General features: G+C 45.6%; 1 pseudogene; it reads right to left on the bottom strand.

The window, feature by feature from the left end:
- Positions 1–16,652: 16,652 nt before the first annotated feature.
- On the bottom strand, positions 16,653–16,772 carry LOC134912695 (5S ribosomal RNA; annotated as a pseudogene).
- Positions 16,773–18,921: the final 2,149 nt, after the last annotated feature.

An 18,921-nucleotide genomic window follows, 5' to 3' on the forward strand; every position in this document is an offset into this window, starting at 1 on the left:
CCATCTAGGAGTGGCACTGCAGTTGCAGACAAGATGGCACTATTCAAAAACTAGACCCCAAACAGCACATGATCCAAAGAAGAAAAAGAGGTGCATCGAGGCTGCTGTATGACTAAGCCAAGCAACACAAGTGTGCGGCACAAACACCTGGCCCATCTAGGAGTGGCACTGCAGTGTCAGACAGGATGGCACTTTTAAAAAAAACCAGGCCCCAAACAGCACCTCTCGCAAAGATGTAGAAGAGGCGCAATGAGGTAGCTGTATGACTAAGCCAAGCGACACAAACAATTCCAACTGGAATTATACGTCCAAATCACTGGAATTATACGTCCAAATTACTGGAATTAATTGGCAAAATCACTGTAATTAATTATTATACGTTCAAATCACTGGAATTATACAGCAAAATCACTGGAATTATACGTCCAAATCACTGGAATTAATTGGCAAAATCACTGGAATTAATAATTATACGTCCAAATCACTGGAATTAATTGGCAAAATCACTGTAATTAATAATTATACGTCCAAATCACTGGAATTAATTGCCAAAAATAGGATTTTAATACCTACCGGTAAATCCTTTTTTCTTAGTCCGTAGAGAATGCTGGGGACACTTCAAGAACCATGGGGTATAGACGGGATCCGCAGGAGACATGCGCACTTTAAGACTTTAAAAGGGGTGTGAACTGGCTCCTCCCTCTATGCCCCTCCTCCAGACTCCAGTTATAGGAACTGTGCCCAGGGAGACGGACATTTCGAGGAAAAAGGATTTATTTTGATTTAAACTAAGGTGAGATACATACCAGCTCACACCTCAAACATGCCGTACAACATGGCATTCAACCCAACGCATGCAACGGCATGAATAATGAAAGCAACAGGCTGACTATAACCGCAACACAACACGTGTGTAACCATAACCAATAGCTGCAGATACAGTACGTACTGGGACGGGCGCCCAGCATCCTCTACGGACTAAGAGAAAAGGATTTACCGGTAGGTATTAAAATCCTATTTTCTCTTTACATCCTAGAGGATGCTGGGGACACTTCAAGAACCATGGGGTTTATACCAAAGCTCAAGAATGGGCGGGAGAGTGCAGATGACTCTGCAGCACCGATTGACCAAACAAGAGGTCTTCCTTAGCCAGGGTATCAAACTTGTAAAACTTTGCAAAAGTGTTTGAACCCGACCAAGTAGCTGCTCGGCAAAGCTGTAATGCCGAGATCCATCCGGGCAGCCGCCCAGGATGAGGCCACCTTTCAGGTAGAATGAGCCTTCACCAATTTCGGTAACGGCAATCCAGCCATAGAATGAGCTTGCCGAATCGCATAACAGATCCAGCGTGCAATAGTCTGCTTGGAAGCAGGAGCCCCAATTAAAGATGAGCGGGTTCGGTTTCTCTGACTCTGAACCCGCCCGAACTTCATGTTTTTTTACACGGGTCCGAGCGACTCGGATCTTCCCGCCTTGCTCGGTTAACCCGAGCGCGCCCGAACGTCATCATCACGCTGTCGGATTCTCGCGAGGCTCGGATTCTATCGCGAGACTCGGATTCTATATAAGGAGCCGCGCGTCGCGGCCATTTTCACACGTGCATTGAGATTGATAGGGAGAGGACGTGGCTGGCGTCCTCTCCGTTTAGAAATTAAAATAGATAGGAGAGTGAGAGTGAGACACTTCATTTACTTACTGGAGCTTAGGAGGAGTTATACTAGTGACTGATGACCAGTGACCTGACCCACCAGTGCAGTTTTATAATTTATTATTATTTAATAATCCGTTCTGTTCTTGTTCTCTGCCTGAAAAAAACGATACACAGTGACTCAGTCACACTCACATACCATATCTGTGCTCAGCCCAGTGTGCTGCATCATCTATGTATAATATCTGACTGTGCTCACACAGCTTAATTGTGGGGGAGACTGGGGATCAGTTATAGGTTATAGCAGGAGCCAGGAGTACATATTAAACAGTGCACACTTTTGCTGCCAGAGTGCCACTGCCAGTGTGACTGACCACTGACCACTGTGACCAGTGACCTGACCACACTGACCACCAGTATAGTATATTGTGATTGTCTGCCTGAAAAAGTACACTCGTCGTGTGACTTGTGTGGTGTTTTTTTATTCTATAAAAATTAAAAAACTCATTCTGCTGACAGACAGTGTCCAGCAGGTCCCTCATTATATAATATATACCTGTCCGGCTGCAGTAGTGATATATATATATTTTTTATATCATTATTTATCATCCAGTCTATACTAGCAGCAGACACAGTACGGTAGTTCACGGCTGTAGCTACCTCTGTGTCGGCACTCGGCAGTCCATCCATAATTGTATACCACCTACCCGTGGTTTTTTTTTTCTTTCTTCTTTATACATACTACATCTCATTATCATCCAGTCTATATTAGCAGCAGACACAGTACAGTACGGTAGTCCACGGCTGTAGCTACCTCTGTGTCGGCACTCGGCAGTCCATCCATAATTGTATACCACCTACCCGTGGTTTTTTTTTTCTTTCTTCTTTATACATACTACATCTCATTATCATCCAGTCTATATTAGCAGCAGACACAGTACAGTACGGTAGTCCACGGCTGTAGCTACCTCTGTGTCGGCACTCGGCAGTCCATCCATAATTGTATACCACCTACCCGTGGTTTTTTTTTTCTTTCTTCTTTATACATACTACATCTCATTATCATCCAGTCTATATTAGCAGCAGACACAGTACAGTACGGTAGTCCACGGCTGTAGCTATCTCTGTGTCGGCACTCGGCAGTCCATCCATAATTGTATACCACCTACCCGTGGTTTTTTTTTCTTTCTTCTTTATACATACTACATCTCATTATCAACCAGTCTATATTAGCAGCAGACACAGTACGGTAGTTCACGGCTGTAGCTACCTCTGTGTCGGCACTCGGCAGTCCATCCATAATTGTATACCACCTACCCGTGGTTTTTTTTTCTTTCTTCTTTATACATACTACATCTCATTATCATCCAGTCTATATTAGCAGCAGACACAGTACAGTACGGTAGTCCACGGCTGTAGCTACCTCTGTGTCGGCACTCGGCAGTCCATCCATAATTGTATACCACCTACCCGTGGTTTTTTTTTTCTTTCTTCTTTATACATACTACATCTCATTATCATCCAGTCTATATTAGCAGCAGACACAGTACAGTACGGTAGTCCACGGCTGTAGCTACCTCTGTGTCGGCACTCGGCAGTCCATCCATAATTGTATACCACCTACCCGTGGTTTTTTTTTTTCTTTCTTCTTTATACATACTACATCTCATTATCATCCAGTCTATATTGGCAGCAGACACAGTACAGTACGGTAGTCCACGGCTGTAGCTATCTCTGTGTCGGCACTCGGCAGTCCATCCATAATTGTATACCACCTACCCGTGGTTTTTTTTTTTCTTTCTTCTTTATACAAACTACATCTCATTATCAACCAGTCTATATTAGCAGCAGACACAGTACGGTAGTTCACGGCTGTAGCTACCTCTGTGTCGGCACTCGGCAGTCCATCCATAATTGTATACCACCTACCCGTGGTTTTTTTTTCTTTCTTCTTTATACATACTACATCTCATTATCATCCAGTCTATATTAGCAGCAGACACAGTACAGTACGGTAGTCCACGGCTGTAGCTACCTCTGTGTCGGCACTCGGCAGTCCATCCATAATTGTATACCACCTACCCGTGGTTTTTTTTTTTTTTCTTCTTTATACATACTACATCTCATTATCATCCAGTCTATATTAACAGCAGACACAGTACAGTACGGTAGTCCACGGCTGTAGCTACCTCTGTGTCGGCACTCGGCAGTCCATCCATAATTGTATACCACCTACCCGTGGTTTTTTTTTTCTTTCTTCTTTATACATACTACATCTCATTATCAACCAGTCTATATTAGCAGCAGACACAGTACGGTAGTTCACGGCTGTAGCTACCTCTGTGTCGGCACTCGGCAGTCCATCCATAATTGTATACTAGTATCCATCCATCTCCATTGTTTACCTGAGGTGCCTTTTAGTTGTGCCTATTAAAATATGGAGAACAAAAATGTTGAGGTTCCAAAATTAGGGAAAGATCAAGATCCACTTCCACCTCGTGCTGAAGCTGCTGCCACTAGTCATGGCCGAGACGATGAAATGCCAGCAACGTCGTCTGCCAAGGCCGATGCCCAATGTCATAGTACAGAGCATGTCAAATCCAAAACACCAAATATCAGTAAAAAAAGGACTCCAAAACCTAAAATAAAATTGTCGGAGGAGAAGCGTAAACTTGCCAATATGCCATTTACCACACGGAGTGGCAAGGAACGGCTGAGGCCCTGGCCTATGTTCATGGCTAGTGGTTCAGCTTCACATGAGGATGGAAGCACTCAGCCTCTCGCTAGAAAACTGAAAAGACTCAAGCTGGCAAAAGCACCGCAAAGAACTGTGCGTTCTTCGAAATCCCAAATCCACAAGGAGAGTCCAATTGTGTCGGTTGCGATGCCTGACCTTCCCAACACTGGATGTGAAGAGCATGCGCCTTCCACCATTTGCACGCCCCCTGCAAGTGCTGGAAGGAGCACCCGCAGTCCAGTTCCTGATAGTCAGATTGAAGATGTCAGTGTTGAAGTACACCAGGATGAGGAGGATATGGGTGTTGCTGGCGCTGGGGAGGAAATTGACCAGGAGGATTCTGATGGTGAGGTGGTTTGTAAGTCAGGCACCCGGGGAGACACCTGTTGTCCGTGAGAGGAATATGGCCACTGACATGCCTGGTGAAAATACCCAAAAAATCAGCTCTTCGGTGTGGAAGTATTTCAACAGAAATGCGGACAACAGGTGTCAAGCCGTGTGTTGCCTTTGTCAAGCTGTAATAAGTAGGGGTAAGGACGTTAACCACCTCGGAACATCCTCCCTTATACGTCACCTGCAGCGCATTCATAATAAGTCAGTGACAAGTTCAAAAACTTTGGGCGACAGCGGAAGCAGTCCACTGACCAGTAAATCCCTTCCTCTTGTAACCAAGCTCACGCAAACCACCCCACCAACTCCCTCGGTGTCAATTTCCTCCTTCCCCAGGAATGCCAATAGTCCTGCAGGCCATGTCACTGGCAATTCTGACGAGTCCTCTCCTGCCTGGGATTCCTCCGATGCATCCTTGCGTGTAACGCCTACTGCTGCTGGCGCTGCTGTTGTTGCTGCTGGGAGTCGATGGTCATCCCAGAGGGGAAGTCGTAAGCCCACTTGTACTACTTCCAGTAAGCAATTGACTGTTCAACAGTCCTTTGCGAGGAAGATGAAATATCACAGCAGTCATCCTGCTGCAAAGCGGATAACTGAGGCCTTGGCATCCTAGGTGGTGAGAAACGTGGTTCCGGTATCCATCATTACTGCAGAGCCAACTAGAGACTTGTTGGAGGTACTGTGTCCCCGGTACCAAATACCATCTAGGTTCCATTTCTCTAGGCAGGCGATACCGAAAATGTACACAGACCTCAGAAAAAGAGTCACCAGTGTCCTAAAAAATGCAGCTGTACCCAATGTCCACTTAACCACGGACATGTGGACAAGTGGAGCAGGGCAGGGTCAGGACTATATGACTGTGACAGCCCACTGGGTAGATGTATGGACTCCCGCCGCAAGAACAGCAGCGGCGGCACCAGTAGCAGCATCTCGCAAACGCCAACTCTTTCCTAGGCAGGCTACGCTTTGTATCACCGCTTTCCAGAATACGCACACAGCTAAAAACCTCTTACGGCAACTGAGGAAGATCATCGCGGAATGGCTTACCCCAATTGGACTCTCCTGTGGATTTGTGGCATCGGACAACGCCAGCAATATTGTGTGTGCATTAAATATGGGCAAATTCCAGCACGTCCCATGTTTTGCACATACCTTGAATTTGGTGGTGCAGAATTATTTAAAAAACGAGAGGGGCGTGCAAGAGATGCTGTCGGTGGCCAGAAGAATTGCGGGACACTTTCGGCGTACAGGCACCACGTACAGAAGACAGGAGCACTACCAAAAACTACTGACCCTGCCCTGCCATCATCTGAAGCAAGAAGTGGTAACGAGGTGGAATTCAACCCTCTATATGCTTCAGAGGTTGGAGGAGCAGCAAAAGGCCATTCAAGCCTATACAATTGAGCACGATATAGGAGGTGGAATGCACCTGTCTCAAGCGCAGTGGAGAATGATTTCAACGTTGTGCAAGGTTCTGATGCCCTTTGAACTTGCCACACGTGAAGTCAGTTCAGACACTGCCAGCCTGAGTCAGGTCATTCCCCTCATCAGGCTTTTGCAGAAGAAGCTGGAGACATTGAAGGAGGAGCTAACACGGAGCGATTCCGCTAGGCATGTGGGACTTGTGGATGGAGCCCTTAATTCGCTTAACAAGGATTCACGGGTGGTCAATCTGTTGAAATCAGAGCACTACATTTTGGCCACCGTGCTCGATCCTAGATTTAAAACCTACCTTGGATCTCTCTTTCCGGCAGACACAAGTCTGCTGGGGTTGAAAGACCTGCTGGTGAGAAAATTGTCAAGTCAAGCGGAACGCGACCTGTCAACATCTCCTCCTTCACATTCTCCCGCAACTGGGGGTGCGAGGAAAAGGCTCAGAATTCCGAGCCCACCCGCTGGCGGTGATGCAGGGCAGTCTGGAGCGACTGCTGATGCTGACATCTGGTCCGGACTGAAGGACCTGACAACGATTACGGACATGTCGTCTACTGTCACTGCATATGATTCTCTCAACATTGAAAGAATGGTGGAGGATTATATGAGTGACCGCATCCAAGTAGGCACGTCACACAGTCCGTACTTATACTGGCAGGAAAAAGAGGCAATTTGGAGGCCCTTGCACAAACTGGCTTTATTCTACCTAAGTTGCCCTCCCACAAGTGTGTACTCCGAAAGAGTGTTTAGTGCCGCCGCTCACCTTGTCAGCAATCGGCGTACGAGGTTACATCCAGAAAATGTGGAGAAGATGATGTTCATTAAAATGAATTATAATCAATTCCTCCGCGGAGACATTGACCAGCAGCAATTGCCTCCACAAAGTACACAGGGAGCTGAGATGGTGGATTCCAGTGGGGACGAATTGATAATCTGTGAGGAGCGGGATGTACACGGTGATATATCGGAGGATGATGATGAGGTGGACATCTTGCCTCTGTAGAGCCAGTTTGTGCAAGGAGAGATTAATTGCTTCTTTTTTGGTGGGGGTCCAAACCAACCCGTCATATCAGTCACAGTCGTGTGGCAGACCCTGTCACTGAAATGATGGGTTGGTTAAAGTGTGCATGTCCTGTTTATACAACATAAGGGTGGGTGGGAGGGCCCAAGGACAATTCCATCTTGCACCTCTTTTTTCTTTAATTTTTCTTTGCGTCATGTGCTGTTTGGGGAGGGTTTTTTGGAAGGGCCATCCTGCGTGACACTGCAGTGCCACTCCTAGATGGGCCCGGTGTTTGTGTCGGCCACTAGGGTCGCTTATCTTACTCACACAGCTACCTCATTGCGCCTCTTTTTTTCTTTGCGTCATGTGCTGTTTGGGGAGGGTTTTTTGGAAGGGACATCCTGCGTGACACTGCAGTGCCACTCCTAGATGGGCCCGGTGTTTGTGTCGGCCACTAGGGTCGCTTATCTTACTCACACAGCTACCTCATTGCGCCTCTTTTTTTCTTTGCGTCATGTGCTGTTTGGGGAGGATTTTTTGGAAGGGACATCCTGCGTGACACTGCAGTGACACTCCTAGATGGGCCCGGTGTTTGTGTCGGCCACTAGGGTCGCTTATCTTACTCACACAGCTACCTCATTGCGCCTCTTTTTTTCTTTGCGTCATGTGCTGTTTGGGGAGGGTTTTTTGGAAGGGCCATCCTGCGTGACACTGCAGTGACACTCCTAGATGGGCCCGGTGTTTGTGTCGGCCACTAGGGTCGCTTATCTTACTCACACAGCTACCTCATTGCGCCTCTTTTTTTCTTTGCGTCATGTGCTGTTTGGGGAGGGTTTTTTGGAAGGGCCATCCTGCGTGACACTGCAGTGCCACTCCTAGATGGGCCCGGTGTTTGTCTTACTCACACAGCTACCTCATTGCGCCTCTTTTTTTCTTTGCGTCATGTGCTGTTTGGGTAGGGTTTTTTGGAAGGGACATCCTGCGTGACACTGCAGTGCCACTCCTAGATGGGCCCGGTGTTTGTGTCGGCCACTAGGGTCGCTTATCTTACTCACACAGCTACCTCATTGCGCCTCTTTTTTTCTTTGCGTCATGTGCTGTTTGGGGAGGGTTTTTTGGAAGGGACATCCTGCGTGACACTGCAGTGCCACTCCTAGATGGGCCAGGTGTTTGTGTCGGCCACTAGGGTCGCTTATCTTACTCACACAGCTACCTCATTGCGCCTCTTTTTTTCTTTGCGTCATGTGCTGTTTGGGGAGGGTTTTTTGGAAGGGACATCCTGCGTGACACTGCAGTGCCACTCCTAGATGGGCCAGGTGTTTGTGTCGGCCACTAGGGTCGCTGAGCTTAGTCATCCAGCGACCTCGGTGCAAATTTTAGGACTAAAAATAATATTGTGAGGTGTGAGGTATTCAGAATAGACTGAAAATGAGTGGAAATGATGGTTTTTGAGGTTAATAATACTTTGGGATCAAAATGACCCCCAAATTCTATGATTTAAGCTGTTTTTTAGGTTTTTTGGAAAAAAACACCCAAATCCAAAACACACCCGAATCCGACAAAAAAAATTCGGTTAGGTTTTGCCAAAACGCGGTCGAACCCAAAACACGGCCGCGGAACCGAACCCAAAACCAAAACACAAAACCCGAAAAATTTCCGGCGCTCATCTCTAGCCCCAATCTTGTTGGGATCATGCAGGACAAACAGAGCCTCCGTTTTCCTAATCTGAGCCGTTCTGGCTACATACATTTTCAAAGCTCTGACCACATCTAGAGCTTCGATTCCTCAAAGGCGTCAGTAGCCACTGGCACCACAATAGGTTGGTTCATGTGAAATGATAACACCACTTTAGGCAGAAATTGCTGACGAGTTCTCAACTCCGCTCTATCTTCATGGAAGATCAAATAGAGGCTCTTGTGAGACAAAGCCGCCAATTCAGACACCCGCCTTGCAGAGGCCAAGGCCAACAGCATGATCACTTTCCAAGTGACGAATTTCAACTCTACCTTACGTAAAGGCTCAAACCAATGAGACTGCAGGAACTGCAACACCACGTTAAGATCCCATGGTGCCACCAGGGGTACAAAGGGAGGTTGGATGTGCAGCACGCCTTTCACGAAAGTCTGAACTTCCGGAAGGGAAGCCAATTCTTTTTGAAAGAAAATTGACAATGCTGAAATTTGTACTTTAATAGAGCCTAACTTTAGGCCCGCATCCACCCCTGCTTGCACAAAATGTAGAAAACTGCCCAGCTGAAATCCTTCCGTAGGAGCCTCCTTGGATTCACACCAAGACACATATTTTCTCCAAATACGGTGATAATGTTTCGCCGTTATCTCTTTTCTAGCTTGAAGCAGTGTGGAAATTACTTCACCGGGAATACTCTTTCGGGCTAGGATCCTGCGCTCAACCTCCAAGCCGTCAAACGAAGCCGCGGTGAGTCTTGGTACACGCACGGCCCCTGCTGTAACAGATCCTCTCGTAGAGGGATCTCCTATGAGCAATTCCTGAAGATCAGGATAGCAGGCCCTCCTTGGCCAGTCTGGAACAATGAGAATTGCATGAACCCTTGTTCTTCTTATGATCTTTACCACTTTTGGAATGAGTGGAATCGGAGGGAACACATATACCGACTGAAACACCCACGGTGTCACTAGGGCGTCCACTGCTATTGCTTGAGGGTCCCTCGACCTGGAACAATATCTCTGAAGTCTCTGGTTGTGGCGAGACGCCATCATGTCTATTTGAGGAATTCCCCAACGACTTGTCACTTCTGCAAAGACCTCTTGATGAAGACCCCACTCTCCTGGATGGAGATCGTGTCTGCTGAGGAAGTCTGCTTCCCAGTTGTCTACACCCGGAATGAAGACCGCTGACAGAGCGCTAACATGCCTTTCCGTCCAGCGGAAAACTTTTGTGGCTTCTGCCATTGCCGCTCTGCTTTTCGTTCCGCCCTGGCGGTTTACGTACGCCACTGCTGTTATGTTGTCCGACTGAATCAAGACGGGCAGATCGCGAAGAAGATGTTTCGCTTGTAGAAGGCCGTTGTAAATGGCCCTTAACTCCAGAACGTTTATGTGTAGACAAGCTTCCTGGCTTGACCATTTTCCCTGGAAGTTTTCCCCCTGTGTGACTGCACCCCAGCCTCGGAGACTCGCATCTGTGGTCACCAGGATCCAGTCCTGGATCCCAAATCTGCGTCCCTCTAGGAGGTGAGAGCTGTGCAGTCACCACAGGAGTGAGATTCTGATTTTGGAAGACAGGATTATCTGTCGGTGCATGTGCAGATGGGATCCGGACCATTTGTCCAACAGGTCCCACTGAAACGCTCTGGCATGGCATCTGCCAAACTGAATGGCCTCGTAGGCCGCCACCATCTTCCCTGGCAACCGAATGCATTGATGAATCGACACTCTTGCTGGCTTCAGAATCTGTTTGACCAGGTTCTGAATTTCCAGAGCCTTTTCCACTGGAAGAAAAACTCTCTGTAATTCTGTGTATAGAATCATACCCAAGAACGACAGCCTTGTCGTCGGAACCAACTGTGATTTTGGCAAGTTTAGGAGCTAACCATGTTGTTGCAGAACTGTCAGGGAGAGCGTCATGCACTGCAGTAAGTGTTCCTTGGACCTCACTTTTATCAGGAGATCGTCCAAGTACGGGATAATTGTGACTCCTTGCTTGCGCAGGAGAACCATCATTTCCGCCATAACTTTGGTGAAAACCCTCGGAGTCGTGGACAGCCCAAACGGCAACGTCTGAAATTGGTAATGACAATCCTGAACGGCAAACCTCAGGTAAGCCTGATGTGGAGGATATATAGGGACGTGTAAGTAGGCATCCTTTATGTCGACCGACACCATAAAATCCCCTTCCTCCAGACTGGAGATCACTGCTCGGAGAGACTCCATCTTGAATTTGAATTTTTTTAGATAGAAATTGAGTGATTTTAAATTCAGAATTGGTCTGACCGAGCCGTCCGGCTTCGGGACCACGAACAGGCTCGAATAAAAGCCTTCTCCCTGTTGTGACGGGGCACCATGACAATGATTGATTTTGACATAGCTTTTGTCTAGCACCGCATACCACCTCCCTGTTCGGAAGAGAAACTGGTAAGGCTGATTTGAAAAATCGTCGAGGGGGCACGTTCTTGAAATTCCAGCTTGTACCGTTGGGACACTATTTCTAATACCCATGGGTCAAGGGCCGAACGAACCCAGAGTCGGAGACGTGCCCTCACTGGTGCGGACTCCCGCAGAGGAGTCCCAGCGTCATGCGGTGGATTTGGCAGAAGCCGGAGAGGACTTCTGCTCTTGGGAACCTGCCACAGCCGGTGACCTTTTTCCCTTTCCTCTTCCTCTAGAAGCAAGGAAGAAAGACCCTCGTCCTCTTTTCTATTTATTGGGCCGAAAGGACTGCATCTGGTAGGGGTGTGTTTTCTTTTGTTGTGCAGGAACATAAGGTAAAAAGCATGACTTACCCGCGGAAGCCATAGATACCAGGTCAGCGAGGCCGTCACCAAACAAGACACCACCTTTATACAGCAGAGACTCCATAGCCTTCTTAGAGTCAGCATTAGCATTCCATTGATGAATCCACAATGCTCTCCTAGCTGAGACTGCCATAGCATTGGCTCTTGATCCCAAAAGGCCAATGTCCCTCGCGGCTTCCTTAAGGTAGGCTGCAGCATCCCTGATATGACCCAGAGTCAAAAGAATGTTATCCCTATCCAGGGTATCTAACTCAGATGACAAGTTATCTGCTCACTTTTCAATAGCGCTACTCACCCACCCAGGTCTGAGTAGCGTACCCGTAGTGACATAAATGGATTTTTTCCATGCCTGGGTCTGAGACTCAGACTTATCCAATCTCTTATTTAATAGAGCCACATTCGCATTCAAAGCACTCAAAACATTTATCCAATCAGCCGTTGGCGGTGCCGACAGGGTCACTCCCTCAGTCGTTTCTTTCCCTAATCCAGTCTCCTCCTGGGAAGAGCACTCAGCCTCAGACATGCCGACACACGTGTATCGACACCACAAACACACTGGGCATATAGGGGGCAGACCCACAGTAAAATCTGTCAGAGAAACACAGAGGGAGTGTGACAGCTCACAACCCAGCGCCTATCACGGTTCTGAAATTTTTTATATAATGCCTCAGACCTGTTAGCGCTTTTATATAATTAATCCAGCACCAAATTAACTGTGCCCCCCCCCCTGTTTTGCACCCTGTTACTTGATACAGCAGTGTTGAGGAAGGACCAGCGTCTCTGCAGCTCTGTGAAGAGAAAATGGCGCTGATGAGAGCTGTGAGGGCTAAGCCACGCCCGCTTAATGGCGCGCTTCAGCCTCGCTATTTTTTTAATTATTTATACTGGCGGGGGTTCGGATTTAGTGTCTAAGCACTTAAATACCACATAGCCAGTCTCAAAATGAGGATTTTATGCTGCTCGAGGCGCCCCCCCCGGGGCGCCCCCCCCGCGCCCTGCACCCTGTAGTGCCGCTGTGTGTGTGGGAGCATGGCGCGCAGCGCGGCCGCTGTGCGTTACCTCAAAGCCGTCACTGAAGTCTTCAGATCTTCTTCTACTCACCTGTCTTCTGACTTCTGGCTCTGAAAGGGGGTGACGGCGGGCTCCGGGAACGAGCATCCAGGCATACCTAGCGTTCAGACCCTCAGGAGCTCATGGTGTCCTGTAGCCTAAGAAGCAGAGCCTTGAAACTCACAGAAGTAGGTCTGCTTCTCTCCCCTCAGTCCCACGATGCAGGCAGCCTGTTGCCAGCAGGTCTCCCTGAAAAGAATAAACCTAACAAAATAACAAAAAAGTCTTTTTTCAGAGAAACTCAGGAGAGCTCCTCAGTGTGCATCCAGTCTCACTGGGCACAAATTCTAAACTGGAGTCTGGAGCAGGGGAATAGAGGGAGGAGCCAGTTCACACCCCTTTTAAAATCTTAAAGTGCCCATATCTCCTGCGGATCCCGTCTATATCCCATGGTTCTTGAAGTGTCCCAGCATCCTCTAGGACGTAAGGAGAAATCACTGTAATTATACGTCCAAATCACTGGAATTAATTGGCAAAATCACTGTAATTAATAATTATACGTCCAAATCACTGGAATTAAATGGCAAAATCTCGGTATTGTCTGCCTAGTGAAGTGGAATCTAGATGGGATTTGGTACCGGGGACACAATACCTCCATCAATTGTCTAAATTCCACTGCACTAATGGCGGATACCGGACGCACGTCTAACACCAACATAAGTGTCAAGGCCTCAGTTATGAGGGATTCCATCGCCATGTGAAGCTGAACCACTAGTCATGAACATAGGCCAGGGCCTCAGCCATTCCTTGCCACTCCGTGTCATAAATGGCATATTGGCAAGTTTACGTTTCTCCTCAGATGATTTAAATTTCTTTTTTTGGGGTCTTTTTACTGAACTTTGGCTTTTTGGAGTTTACACGCCCTCTACTCAGAGGTGTAGCAAGGTATCACGGTGCCTGGAGCAAGGTATATTTTTGGCGCCCCCCATCCCCTCCCCTGTACTGAATTGGGGGCGTGGCCAACATGTGAGGGCATGCTACACTTGGGGAAAATAATAATAATATATATATATATATATATATTTCAAATAGCTGGCACATGCGGACTGACAGTAACGGTGTAATAAATGACACTAAAGGAAATATATATATATATATATATATATATATAGTCACATGCCAAATACTCGGGGTGAGGTTTAAGACAGAACCAGCACTCTGCGTAGTTTTCAAGACAAGTTTTACTCCAAACTGTACTTCAATCATAGAATAGTCACATCGACATCAGCATAAAACGACAAAGGCATATACTCCCCTGAGGAAGGTTGTTCACCGAAAACGGCTGTTAGGGAGTTTTCCAGTGTTACATTACCATCTTGATGCGATGAGTATATGCCTTTGTCGTTTTATGCTGATGTCGATGTGACTATTCTATGATTGAAGTACAGTTTGGAGTAAAACTTGTCTTGAAAACTACGCAGAGTGCTGGTTCTGTCTCAAACCTCACCCCGAGTGTTTGGCATGTGACTCTATTATTCACTATTTAACCGGACACCTGCTTTTTATTAATGGAGAGTGTCAGTGCAGCTTCCCGGGACTTTGTTCTGTGATTTTGCTATATATATATATATATATATATATATATATATATATATATATATATATACACACAGTCCAAAGCAGCTGGCACTCTGATCCTCTGAAACAACTGCGCTCCGTGCCTGGATCTAAAAACACATAACCATCCCCAAATGACGGCACTGGAAGCTAATTTTCAAATATAGAAAGTGTATTACAGGGTAGACGTTTCGGGGCTCACGCCCCGTCCTCAGTACCAAATACAAAAAAAAATATATATATATATGTGTGTAAAAATTACTTCATGATATCCCAACTTTTGGGGCTAACACGCCCCTTTGTCAAGGTGAGTAACATGTTAGCCCCGAAACGTTGGGATATCATGAAGTGATTTTTTTATACAAGATTCTGTTTTGGAAGACTCCGAGTGCCACTGCGTTCTTTCCTGTTTTTACATAGCCTATTTTTGCGAGAGGGCACCGAACATATTATACCGCAAGTGGGAGTGCCAGTCCATTCGATTAGGATTTTATATATATAGAAATATAAATATATATAATATATTTATAAATGCAAATATATATATATATATATATATATATATATATATAAAAATAGATAGATAGATAGATAGATAGATAGATAGATAGATAGATAGATAGATAGATAGATAGATAGATAGGAAAGTGAAAGTATGGCGCCACAGGTGTATGTGAAATAGAATAATAGAGTGGTAAATGCAACAATTCAGACACTCCTTTAGTGATATAAGGCGTCAGCTAACCCCTAAGTATTAGGCAGGGATAAACTGCCTTGGATTGGATATGTAGAGAGGGGGATAGGGGTATCAGCGACCGACAGTGTCTGATAAAATATGTTAAAAATATGAAGAAACTTGCTGGATACGTAAAAAATAACAATATATTTATTTATACAATTTTAAAAAATTAATAGGGTGGGTTAAAAGCCGGAGGATATATACTGCTAAATGATACCAGGTAAAAGATAGCTAAAAAACTAGATTAAATACATACAGTAAAAAACAATAAATAATAAAATATCGGATAAGAGAGTGCTGCTTATCTTAAAAATGGAAAGTCAATTGAGGTACACCCAACACTTTTCGTCCATCAGACTTTGTCAAGGGGTAAGGGACCACTGAGCAGGCACTCTTATTTATAGCACATACAATTAGGAATAGATAATTGTGACATCACTTCCTGTAAGGACTGATACTACTGTTCTATACAAAAAATTTTATATAAACATATTCAAATGTAGTGACCTAAATGACAACCTCAGAAACCTGAATATGATGTGAAAACGAGTTTTAAAATATGTGATATTGTAAAAACTAGTCCAGGGACGGATCCGTCGTCACTTCCGCTCCACTTCCTTTGTCCGAATCTTCTTATTGCGCATGCGCATTGCGCCACACTTCCGGTAAGCAGGTCACTGTGATTGTACTCCTCTGCCCCACTTCCGAACAGGTCACCGCGTCACTTCCTGTCTCGGCCGGGATCATCGTCTATGTTAGGTATAGGCTGGGGCAGGCTGTCAGTCATCACGGCAGCCATCTTTTTGGAGCCTCTTTCATCACGGACATGTAATAGTACTGAATGCCGATGCGGGAGCAGCTCGCACACAGAAACAAACAAGAATGCATATATTAGTGTGTTAATTCATCTTATTAAAAATGTTTATTAATGCTATATACTAGCTGGATTCTTTATGTTAGGGGAGTTTAATAGTGGTCTAGATAGATATTGCTGCAAAAAGGGGGTATTTCTAGCCACATCAGAATATAAATAGTGGAGGTTAATTGAGACAGTAATTTACATAGTGCTAGATCTAGTATTACGATTGGCGTTTGTCAGGATATTTAGGCCAATTAAAGTCTTCTAGTATCCAATAGTATATTACACCAGGAAGCTCTCCTCGTTCTCCATAAAAACATAGGGAATGAGAGTTACATAGAGAGAGAGTGACAAGTGAAGAATGTGGAAATGTGTTTAATTAAAGGAGGACATCATCAATAAATATGTGCATATGTGCTAGATAGTTATTTAATATTATATGTATATAATTTTCTACTAAGAGATATAGTAGGTGAATTTATAATGAGAATAATCAGTCATATACTTAATCTTAGTGATGTATATAAGGATAGTGCATCTGTGTATAACTGATATTGGAGATTTATACATACTAAATTATATATAAGATACGTAAAAGAGTGATAATACTCTGTGTGGTGATGGAGTATATGTATGTCTATGTTACAAATATTAATACTGCTACGAGCCCACCAAGGCCCACTCTTATACAGTACCCAATCTTCGCAAGTGGTTACCCACTTGGTACTGGTTGGGCCCAACACTGCTTAGCTTCCAAGATCGAGCGGGATTGGGCGTGAAACCAGTGCGGTATGACTGTACCTTGAGGCGAAATGACTTAGGCACACATTAATGAGATTTTTTATTAGGAACATTAACAAATTACATACAGTGTTTTATTGAAAAGTGACTAACGGTAGGATAATTCTATAGTGAGGTGAATTGTGCTTTAGAGAAGGAAGAAGTGTCAGTCTGTAACCGGAGGAACTTTGCCGAGGGTACTTCTCTCATAGAAATGGTGCAATTTCGTATCCCTCGTTGAAGCCCATGGGGTGTGTGGTTTTCAGTTGGAATATCCAAAACATCTCTCTCTGGGAGAGCTTCTTAGCCAGGTCTCCACCCCTTTCGCCACTGGTCACGTGTTCGATGGCTTTAAAGGTAATCTCTTCTGGATTGGAGTTATGTTTCCGTTTGAAGTGTCTATACAGCAGATGAGTCTCTGTTTTGTTTTTAATACTGAGTACATGTTCTTGTATCCTGATTTTCAAAGTTCTTTTTGTTTTACCCACATATTTCTTGTGGCATGTACATTCTAGCAGATAGATCACTGATGTGATGTTACAGTTCATGAACTCTTTGATTTTGAATTCCTGAGTGCCGTCCGTATTGCTGAAGGTTTTCCTATTAGGATTGAGGAATTTACAGATATTGCAATGTCCACATTTGTAGGATCCAGTGCATTTAGGGAGAGAGTGAGGGTTTCCTTCTGATGATATTTCCCGTAACATGCTGGGTGAGAGAATGTCTTTCAAATTTCGTGACTTCCGAAAAATAAGTTCTGGTTGGGTTGGAAGGATCTTTTTTAGGATCTGGTCCATCAAGAGTATGTCCCAGTGAGTTCTTAATAAAGTCCTGATGGCTTGCTTGTGATTACTGTAGGTAGTTACGAAGGATAGAGACTCCTTCTTTGCCGTCTTGTCCTTATATGTCAGCAGGTTCTCTCTCTCTAAATTTCTTGTCTTAGTAACAGCTTCATCTAGTATGGCCTTAGGATATAGTTTTTCTTCAAATCTTTTTCTATATGTTCCAAGTTGTTCCTCACAGTCTTCAGTTTTGTAAAGTTCCTCTTTATTCTGTGGAACTGTGAATAAGTGTTAGGTTCCTGGTGCTCAGAACAAGGGAGATGTTGCGTAGTGAGTCCTGAGCACCAGAACGTGACGCTGAAATGAGGTGTGGTGTGGAAATAGCCCCTAGCACCCTACCTCCGTTGTTTCACCCGTGTGGTCCGTTCACGCCTGAGTGACTATGGTTTCTTGGGCCCACGGCAGCCGCGTTTGAAGGGCGGATTAGGTCTGCCCAACTCCGATGCCCCCAGCTCTTAGATTGAGACAAGGCGTGAACCGAGACAGGATAATAACAAGGGGACCTCTAGCTAAAACAAACAGAAGGCTAGGGGCTACTAACAACCCTAAACCTAAATATATGTGCGGCACGCCGCCAAAGGAAAAGAACAACAAAGGAAATGCTGTCCACTCGCCGACACAATACCGTTGTGTACCGGTGGTGACAGCACAAGCAGAACCCTCTGCAAAACACCAGAAACAAATTATAACCAAAGAATACTGCGGCCTGAGCCGACGGACGCGGCAAAGCCGCTACTCACGGAACCGGTACAAATACTGGGAAAACGGACAGGAACCCCCAATGTAGCCGACACAGACTCCCAGAACCGGAGGACAGGCAGAATCCCAAACGACAGACCGGTGGACACCAAGAAGCCAGACACTCGACCAGGCACAGACAAAGCCACAGGACTCCTGGACAGGAACACTTCACGGCAGGACACAGGATCAGACACTGGAATCGACACAGGAACAGACACTCAAAGCAGCAAGACAGACACTGCTAGACAGGAGCTCAGGCACTGGCAGAGACTAGCTCAGAACTCAAGAACTCTGGAACTCAGGAAATCTGGAAATATCACCAGCGTCTGTGAATTGCACTGAGCCAGCATATAACAGAGAGTCTTAATTAATTATGTCATGCAGCTGCCCTGCTGCACAACTGAGAGGTGCAATCAACAGACAGGTGAGGCTGAACACATGGGAACAAGATGAAATCACACAGACTCACCACTGGCAGCAAACAAGAATCTTCTTAAACCAGAGCAACGGGAAATCCTGGCCTGCAAGACTACTTATAAACATAAAATAGGAATGAACCACTACCTGTGGTTCATAACAGTACCCTCTC

Source organism: Pseudophryne corroboree, chromosome 4 (assembly GCF_028390025.1).
Source record: "Pseudophryne corroboree isolate aPseCor3 chromosome 4, aPseCor3.hap2, whole genome shotgun sequence".
In the NCBI taxonomy this organism is placed as follows: domain Eukaryota; kingdom Metazoa; phylum Chordata; class Amphibia; order Anura; family Myobatrachidae; genus Pseudophryne; species Pseudophryne corroboree.